This window comes from Pleurodeles waltl, chromosome 6 (genome assembly GCF_031143425.1).
Source record: "Pleurodeles waltl isolate 20211129_DDA chromosome 6, aPleWal1.hap1.20221129, whole genome shotgun sequence".
In the NCBI taxonomy this organism is placed as follows: Eukaryota; Metazoa; Chordata; class Amphibia; order Caudata; family Salamandridae; genus Pleurodeles; species Pleurodeles waltl.
In genome coordinates, this window is record NC_090445.1 from 232,299,802 (window position 1) to 232,308,486 (window position 8,685).

Sequence of the window (8,685 nt, forward strand, 5' to 3'; positions counted from 1 at the left end):
AGAAAATGTAGCACGAGGGAGGGAGGTAGGTATATGGGATAAAGGACAAGGCTATTAAGGGGAACACGGACGAGAAAGCAGAGGGAGAGAGAAGCACACAGGAACGAGCAACAGATGAGAGAAAGCGAAAGACAGAGCATTCAGTCACAAAAAAAAAACACTTCACCTCTAAAAAGTCTTCTGACTGTCAAAACCAGAGCAAGATCAAGTCAGTTCTGCACCGTGGGGCTACTGAGACAATCAAACGGAAATGGACGTGTGAATGCAGTGTGCTGAAAGCTTTGTAACAGGAAGACAGAGAAAGACCTCCCTTAATATAAGTTTCTACTTCTGCACCGCTCATAGTGCAAGGACAAGCGATGGATTACAGTATTAAATAAAAAAAGGAAAAATATATATAAAAAAACTAGCCCATTCATTGCGGGCTAAAACAGATACGTTCTAGGAGATAGAACGTGCATGGGGAGAAAGAGGTAATGAGTCACCGCTCAGTCACCAAAGCCATGTTAAACTAGGTAAGTGCTCTTTAGTAGGTAGAGAGGGAGAAGGCGGCGTGGTTGAGGGATGGCGTAATTATCTATCGAAAGAGGGGAGCGATCACGGATACATTAGAATTCTATGGCGAATAAATGCAGTGAGGAATAGTACAGGGTATCAGACCAACACGGGATCGAAGGTGGAGAGCCATGTTTCGCTCTTGAAGACGGCCCCATAACATTATGAGGCCTATAAAACGAGATCTTGAAAGTTGCACTACAAGACGTACAGAGGGAAAAAAAGTATAAAACATTACCTGGATTACACTTTATGCGCCTTACAAACTGAGTGAGGAGGCTCCGAAAACACGAACTTCACGCTATAGTCAACTACAAAATAGCATCAACATACTGCGATAAAAACAGCATTTCTTCTGCTTGTCCACCCAACAACCAAACGCACAGGATTAGAAATAGGATTATTTCTTTAAATGTTTTTTTAAGAAAAAAATAATAATAATTTAGGAACCAATATAATAATGACAAAGTACAAGACTACCCGAAAGCACTGTTGGTTGACTGAAAGTGTCCATGCCAGGCATCAGCCACACAAAGCCAATAGATCTGGCTTGGATTTTGTGTTATAAACTGGAGCAACCGGAGCAACCGGGCGGCGCTGAATTTGAACTTCAGCAGCAAGTAAATGGCAGCAGTAGTAACTGCCGGTTGTACGGAAACTCAAGGGTCCGGCAGGTTAATATAGTTGTCGGGGACGCCAGAAGGTCAGTCTCCTAATGCAAACCATTAGAGGAAAGACAATTTGCCATTAATAGCAATTAATTTGTTTTGCCACAAAGTAACCCAGTAGCGCAGTGAAAAAAAGACCGCACACGTTGACTGACGCACTATTCAGAAGCAAAATTGTTCCTTTTGCATTGCAATAGGACCACTTCAGAATTACAGACTAGCCCTATAGTACCAATCCACCACTAATTCTTTTAGGTATCTAAGTAACCAGCTACTCGCTGAAAAGTGCTTTAGTAGTAAGCACTATACAAATACAATTATACTGCATAATGCAGCACATTTTGGGAAGCAAATGAATACACTATTTTGTCATGTTCATGCGTTGCCACTGTTTGAGCAAGCAAACTTTTAAATTCATTATTAATTTAGTACCTAACTTTAGCATTCAGCAACTGAAAGGTAGTTAACCTTTGCTTAAGGGCATGCCACCACACAAACACCAGGCAGCGTTCTTAGCAATGTTTAATCTATTTGATGTAGAAAATGTTAAACTCTTAATTATGCAGCCGATTACTGCACGCCAAATCCATATTTATACGGGAAAAAAAACAGTGCAGAGCACAAACGCTGACCTAAAAAAAATAATAAAAAAATTAAAAAAAACACACACACACACACACACACCAATTGCTAGTCGACTAGCATTTGTGTGGAGCCATATGACTCCCGGGTTAAAAAAAAGTGCAGCAACTAAGACCTATACACAATATGAAGATGAAATCTGAGAAAATGAGGCTTGTCGGACTAATAAATAAACACATTTTGGAGGTTTGGTAACATAATTCCTCAAAAACTACTTGCTTTCCGAGCCACTGCTGCTACCAATGAAACTCCATAAACCATAAAAGACGGATACGGTTAACTTAAGATGTGCCAAAGTTCTAACCGAGACCAATTAAGTGCACAAACAATTTTTAAAAATAGTGGCAAATGGCACATTACTCACGTGACCTTGCGCAGTACTACTTGCACACGTTTCAAACTGACATCAATAACCTGGCTATTTAGGACTTGAGAAGCTGCATTTAAATGACAAAATGTATTTCAGAACATAAATGTTAACATGTTCTTTGGGTACACTTTGTGAAGAGAATCCAGAGATAATGACCCACGGAGGGGTGGATTGTGTCGAGTACTATCGCACAACCTGACACCGATACGGTAAGAAGAGGGATCAAGTCGTGTCGTAGTCCTCCGACAGACATTAAGCACTATCCCACTATGCAGGTATATGGCACTACCTTACGCAGCGAGTTGTTTTTTTTCAGCTCAGTGTAAGATTATCGAAGCATTGCTGCAAATTCGCCTCTCAAAAAAGGGAATTTCACACCCTTACAATAATAGGTACAGTGGCGCTATGAACAAAGATTTAGTCTGTACAACGGAAATTGTTTCAGGGCTTAGGCCTGCTCTTCTCATCCACACCCTCCTGTCAGTTCTATGCACATGTAACCTACCCCCATTATGCCCCCTGCACACAAAAAGCAGGCACCACAAGAATATAGCAAATACTTTTAGCCACAGTTTATTTCGGTTTCTTCGTTATGTGTATCCAGAGTACCACCCCAAGAATAATCTCCTTTTAGCGTGTGTACTCCCCAGAGTGGATACGCCTCCCGCCCACCACCGCTCCTATGGAAAAAAAAAGAGATGTTTTCTCCTAAAGAGTTCGTGTGCGCGCCAATACACACAGAATAAGCGCTTTTTGTGGTGCTGTCACGGGACTAAGAGCAAGTAGAGATAGGTCCCCGGGACATCCGCGCAGGCAGCATTCCCTCCTCGCTGCCCCAGTTGCGCAATATCCGAGGCCGGAAGGGCCTTGCCAGGGAGAAAAGAAAGCACTGCGACCCCCACGCCGCCACCAAACTATATGTCCATGGATCGTCGTCGCCTAGCTCCTTACCTCACTTTCCCCGCACCTCCCGCTGGCTCCTCCGTTTCTCTTCCGGGGACCTCCAGTTGCTTCTTTCCAACGATCGAAATGGCGACTCCGGCGGGGACGAGCTTGGGTCCGAAAGAGCGCGTCACAGCAAATGGGCGCGCGTGCACTGTAGCAGGCAGCCCCGCCCATTACCGCACTTGTCAGCCAATGTGAAAAGCTTCCGGGGAGGAAGGAGCGGAGCGTAATTGCCAGTTGTCCTGATATTTGGATCTAACTGTGTGAAAGTTGTGGGTCCGATATAAGCCAGTCATAAAATGTACTCGCGCAAAGTCTGGCTGGTTTCCGCTGTGAGCTACACAATAAAGACTCCAATTAAGGCGGTACGAATACACAGTCGCTGTTACTGCTGATTTTTGACATTTTAGTCTGACTTCCGGATGCACCACAAACACACTTTTAATAATAAATATGGCATGGCCACTATATTCTGGTAAAATAAGCATGATCGACCACATCTTAGTGTCAGTTCACTAACTAGGGAACAGCTTGCGCAAATCTTCACGTCGGACCAATCAGCGTGAGTTTCGTGAGGTTTCTGCCAAAGTTTATGCTTTGGCCATACCCCACTACCCTGTCACAAAACTGAGTGACCGTTTAGGCACGTGATCTGGTCTTAGGTGTGAGTGCTCCTGATCAGCTGAACGAGAGATCACGCCCCATCTTGGGAAATAAGCCAATCAGTAGTGACTCTTGAACGTGGGAGGAAGTGCGGAAGCTGGAAGTTTTACTTGTTTGACCAATCTCGGAAGCCGTCGTTGACAGAAGGGCGGGGATTGTGACTGAGAATAGTATTTAAACGATGCGCAACTGGTGACCTATATTTAGACTGTTTTGCGTGGTTGAAGTGATCGATGTCAAGGTGGCACTAGCTTCAAGGGATTTTTTGTGGCTGTGTTTTTACAGTTTTAATCACATTTTCAACGTTTTTTTTTTATAGTTAACCTGGTAGAATTAAATGCCTTTGAGGAGCCTCGTATTTTTCTAATGGTAAAGTTTATTGTGACGTTTATTTAGTAGTTTGTTTGCCAGAAAGTCCCGTTAAGTAATAGCGCCGGATTTGTACATGGCGCTACCCTTTGATAAAGAGTGTCTCGTCCACTCTTGCAGGGGGAGGTCAAAAGAAGCAAGATTGCCCCCCCACAATTTCAACCTGGTCCAATCTACATATATCTGTGGTTTTTTCCGTGGTACCAATTTTACGGGTTCCCCACACTTATCTACAAAGGCCTCCACTGGGTAGAATACCACCTTAGTAGCACTTCGGTGCTACTGCCTCCACACTCACACAGGATAAAGGTTCTCGTTCAGAGATGATTCACACCAAAGCTGCTTCTCTCCAGGGCCGGTGCAGACTTTAGTCTTAATTTCATGCCAAGCCTTCTGAATCTCAGATTCACAAGTTTTACATGTTTGGTGCTGATTCCAGAGACAAAAGCCACCTTTCAAGAGCCGCCGCCTGAAGTGTCGATGCACAGCTCACGGGCAGCAGTGGTGTCTAGGAGACTTCAGCGCCCCTGGTCATGGTTCCACAGAGGCTGCACACACAGGGCTGTCATCTCTGATCACTCCACGCCGCTAGCGCAACAGCAGATCCCTCCACAACAGTTGCAGCCGCCATAACAGGACCCCGCAAGTTGCTGGTGAGTGTGCGTGCTGTGGCAGTAGACTGATCTGGGCTCGATTTTCTCCCACCCTCCACACATAGACATTGATGTGAAACTTAATGAAAAATGTCTTAGTTAACGAGAAGGAAAGTTTCAGTTCTATTAAGGACACAGAGGCAAGGGTTATGCATTACTTTCTTCACTTTATTTCAACAGCAGATTCAAAGAACAGAATAAAAAGTAACAAGATAAACAAAGACTACATGTCTCATGAGGCTCATAACATTAGAGTCTGTAAATAGTCCAACCACAACACATTTCAGCCTATAAGTAGATATGACATCCCTTCCTGTTCCTCTTCTTCACCTGAGGAAGTTAAAGGTGAAGGTAGTTGTGGAAGGCGAGACGATACAGAAGACTCTGACCCGTATTTTAAGTGAGCTCCCCAAAGGAAAAATAAGTTTTATTTAGGTATTTATTTGGGGAAGGGTGTTATTCAGGATAGCAATATCGTTGTCGTCTGTACGCGTCCTCTTGATTATTGTAGGTGCTTCTGTACAGGTTTTGCTGTGTTTTAGGAATCCTTAAGGTTCTGTCTTTCCTAGGTGGCGAGATCTTCGGACTACGTCTTCTCGGCTTCTTCCCGCGGGTCTCGGAAAACAAAAAGGACAAGGCCAGGTAAGTGGTAGGATATGGGGTTTATTCTGTCGTTAGTATAAGAGTGGGAGGGTGAAGGAAAGGAAACACTAGGTTTTGTGTATCAAGTTAGTGCGGCATAAGGGAGGGTGCAGTGCTATTTAGGTAAAGCTGGTGGTAGGGAGGTGGTACGGCGAGTGACTTATCCAGGCTCCCAGTGCTTAACCCAAACTGCCCTCCTCCCCTAGTTCCTCCCTGGTGCCCCTTTCCTCTTTCAACCCTCCCTCTACCCCCTCGCGTCCTCCTGTCCCCCCACGACCCTCTTGGGTTGTGGCGGGGTTTGTTGCCGTCCTTCTGGTCTTCTCCGGCTCCGTGGCTCGGGCTGGTTCTCTTTTCCTCGGTGTTTCTTCGTTCCGTGTTTGTCTCCCGGTCCGTCTCCTCCGCTCGCGTTTCCCTTCCGGCTTCACTCTCTCGCACACCGTCGTCCGTCTTCTCTTCTTCTTTTACCTCGGCGACTGGGAGATCCGGGGCCGAGATAGCGTCCCGTCTCCATGCGTCTCCTTGGAGACGCGGAACGGGATCCGACCAGGCATGCGGGCGGTGTCCCGCGCAGGTGTCCGTAGCTGCGGGGGACGGCACCCGTCTACAGTAGTTTAATCCATTCCTTGGTTATTGCCTGCATAGATCGAATAAATTATGAACACATTATCTAGTTCTTTATCTACCTTATTTATGTTACAGAAGAAAATACAATGATGAAGGGAAATAATTTTCTTTCAATATGAGATATGCAAAGATTAATTTGTATTCAAACAGTCAAGTATTTAAAGCATTAAAGGCATTGCAATAAGTTAGTTACTTTCTGGAATAAGAGAGGTATTAGTTGAAGGGAGGGAGAGTCTTTTTATGGAGAACAAATGCCTGGGTGGGATAATCCTCGCCTCTGTATCCTTAATAAAATTGAAACTTTCCTTCTCATTAGCTAGAACATTTTTCATTCTATGTCTGGACCAGAGGTGAGGATTATGCATGTTTAAAGCTTACTGATTACCGGAGATGCAGGTTCTAAAATGGGTTTAAAATAGAATTTTTTGGAAAGTGGATGCCGATGACCAATCCGCTGCATTCATGATGTCTTCAAGACTACCACCTACCTGTGTGGCTTTAGAAGCCATTGCTTCTCTCATGGAATGAGCTCCAAATCTATGAATATCTGTACCTGCCTCTGTCATGATCCATCAGACTCATCAGGCAATAGTAGTAGATGAAACTGCTTTAAATATTTTTCATAAGGCAACAAGAAGTTGATTCTCGCCTGCAGGTCTGCCATCCAGTGTCATGTCTTCGTATGCCTTGATACAGTTAACTACACATAATTTTGGATGGTCTGGAAAAGCAGGATAAGAGATTAGTTTTGGTTCATAGTGAAAGTAAAACCTTCTGGAGTAAAGGCTATAGCAGATAGATCTAAGGCTCTAACATCAGATACTATTTTACCTGAAATGAGACATAGTAAGATAGCAAATTATCTGCTAATTGTTTTCAAGATAAGAGGTGATTATCGTTCCATTTCGAGAGAAAAATTAAAATTCCGTTAACGTCCCAAAGTCCTGAATATCTTTGTTCAGGGGGTTTAGAAAGACGTATGCCTTTCATTAATTTACATACCCATGAATGTTCACCTACTGGTTTATTATTAATGGAGATATGTCTTGCAGAGATGGCTGACCTAAAGGAATTGATGGTATGATAAGCTAGACCCAAATGGGCCGGCTCCGCTAGGAAGCTTAGGATGTATGTAAGTTGTGCCCCTAAGGGATCAAGATGTTTCTCCATACACCAACGATTTCATCGGTTCCAAGCCAAGCTATATATCTTGGTAGTACTTGTAGACCAGGCCTGTTGAATTAAGTGATTAGCTTCTTTTGAAAGGTGTTTGTTTTTCCAGCATCCCAGGAAATCCTCCAGGCCATGAGGAAAAGATGGCCTTGGTGAACTAGCGGGTGAAGAGATTCTCGATGATTGAGAAATATCAAAGGGAATGATGGTAGTCTGATTGGGAGATCCCAAGACAATTCCACTAGTGCTGGGAACAATGCTTGAGATTTCCAAATCGGAGTCACTAGAACCAAGGACGCAGTTTGACGTCTTACAGAGCTGCAGCTCTGGGAATCATTATGAATGGGGGGAAAGGCATAAGGAAGATCCTTCAACCAATCTTGAAGAAAAGCATCTATCGCTTCCGGATCTTGTCTCCAGCTGACATACCTCATCAGTTGGTGATTCAGTCTGGAAGCAAAGTCGGGAGATCTAGGTTGCAAGGCCCCCATCTTTCCATCAGGGCTAGAAAAATGTTTGGATCTTATTTCCAATATGTGTTGTCTGTGAAGTTCCTGGAGTTTCAGTCTGGTACAGTGTTTTTGATTCTTAGAAGGTACTGTGCCATTACAGAGATCTGTTTCTGAAGGTAATATTGCCAGAAATCCTTTGCTAGTTCTGAGAGTGCCTTTGATCGAGTGCCCCCCAGCGATTGATATATTGGACCGCTGATGTGATTTCCATCCTCAGGAGAATGAAGCAACACACTTTGTCCTTCTTGAGAAACTTGATTGCGAAGGATCCTGCCAGAAGCTCTAGATAACTGATATGGAGAGAGAGTTCTTCCTCTGACCATCTGCTGTCCATGAATATTTCTCCACATCTGGCTCCCCATCCCAGACGACTGGCGTCTGATTCTATAATCATGTCTGATGAGGTGCCGAATATTGCTGTGCCATTCCAAGCTTCCATGTGATTATCCACCACTGGAGTTCCGTTTTGGCTTCTGGAGGTAAAGAAATAATTTCTGAGTAAGTTAGACCCTTTTGCAGATGAGTAGCTTTTAATCTCTATAATGCATGGTAATGAAGAGGACCTGGGAAGTTGGCTTAAATTGAGGAGGAGCAAAGTCCCACTATCCTGGCTAGTTGGCGGAGGGAAATTCCCTCTCTTCTGAGAACTTTCCTGAGTTCTTTCCGAATCTTGGAAAGTTTTGATAATGGAAGGCTGAGAGATGCTGTAACAGAGTTTATAAGGAAACCTAGAAATACTATTTGTTGGGTTGGAATCAGTTCTGATTTGCATTAGTTGATCACAAAGCTGAGAGTTTGGAGGAGCGCAGTAGTCCTGTTCAGATTGGATTTGAGTTGAGCTAGGGACTGGTCCATCAGAAGAATATCAT

The 8,685-nt window shown here is 44.0% G+C and overlaps 1 protein-coding gene across 1 annotated transcript in view; it reads right to left on the bottom strand.

The window, feature by feature from the left end:
* LOC138299586 (ADP-ribosylation factor 1-like) overlaps positions 1–3,318 on the bottom strand; it is a 112,249-nt gene extending 108,931 nt beyond the window's left edge. Inside the window, exon 1 of the mRNA XM_069237975.1 lies at positions 3,187–3,318. The gene's annotated coding sequence lies outside the window, so the exon portion shown is untranslated. The remainder of the gene's footprint in view (positions 1–3,186) is intronic.
* Positions 3,319–8,685: the final 5,367 nt, after the last annotated feature.